This window comes from Eulemur rufifrons, chromosome 29, assembly GCF_041146395.1.
Source record: "Eulemur rufifrons isolate Redbay chromosome 29, OSU_ERuf_1, whole genome shotgun sequence".
NCBI classification, from domain to species: domain Eukaryota; kingdom Metazoa; phylum Chordata; class Mammalia; order Primates; family Lemuridae; genus Eulemur; species Eulemur rufifrons.
Genome location: NC_091011.1, coordinates 23,942,022 through 23,942,663, shown reverse-complemented (window position 1 = coordinate 23,942,663; position 642 = coordinate 23,942,022). Strand labels below are relative to the sequence as shown.

The window sequence follows — 642 nt, the reverse complement described above, 5'->3', positions numbered from 1 at the left end:
GCATCTCTTAACCTCACCTGTACACGTTCAACATTCTCAGGTGCTCTGCTTGTTGCAGGCCTTCCAGAATGTGGACCACTTTCAACAGATCCTTGACCATCTTTGAAGCGATTGTGCCACACTTTTATTTGTGCTGCATTCATTGCATTGTCACCAAAAGCCTTCTCAATCATCCGAATAACTTCCACGGAGCAATGTTCAAGCTTAATGCAAAACTTGATGCAGACTCGTTGCTCTACTCATTCATTCATTTTTGTTTGTTTGTTTGTTTTTTATTTTTATTAATTTGTGTGTCATCCTTGCACAGGGGCCATGCTAATCTTCTCTGTATTGTTCCAATTTTAGTACATGTGCTGCCGAAGCGAGCACTGCTCAGTCGTTTCGAATGCGATGGTTACACGGTATGCACGTTCACTCAATGGCATCTAGCGCCCCACTGACTAGTACAGTGACATTGTCATCGTTCACTCATGCACATCCCAGTCCACTCTCCTTGGCTGCCAGGTTACCTCGATGTCGTGCAAACTGTTCTCGTTATAGTAATGATGGCTGGATACTTTCCGGACAGCCCTTGTCCCAGAATATAACTGTTATTTGTCTCCTGTCCCAGAATATAACTGTTGTGAGATCAGAAATTTTTTG

The 642-nt window shown here is 43.3% G+C and overlaps 1 non-coding gene across 1 annotated transcript; it reads right to left on the bottom strand.

Moving 5' to 3' along the window:
• Positions 1 to 261: 261 nt before the first annotated feature.
• Positions 262 to 369, bottom strand: LOC138377667 (U6 spliceosomal RNA). The gene has a single exon (XR_011231833.1). It is a non-coding gene; the product is annotated as a U6 spliceosomal RNA (small nuclear RNA).
• Positions 370 to 642: the final 273 nt, after the last annotated feature.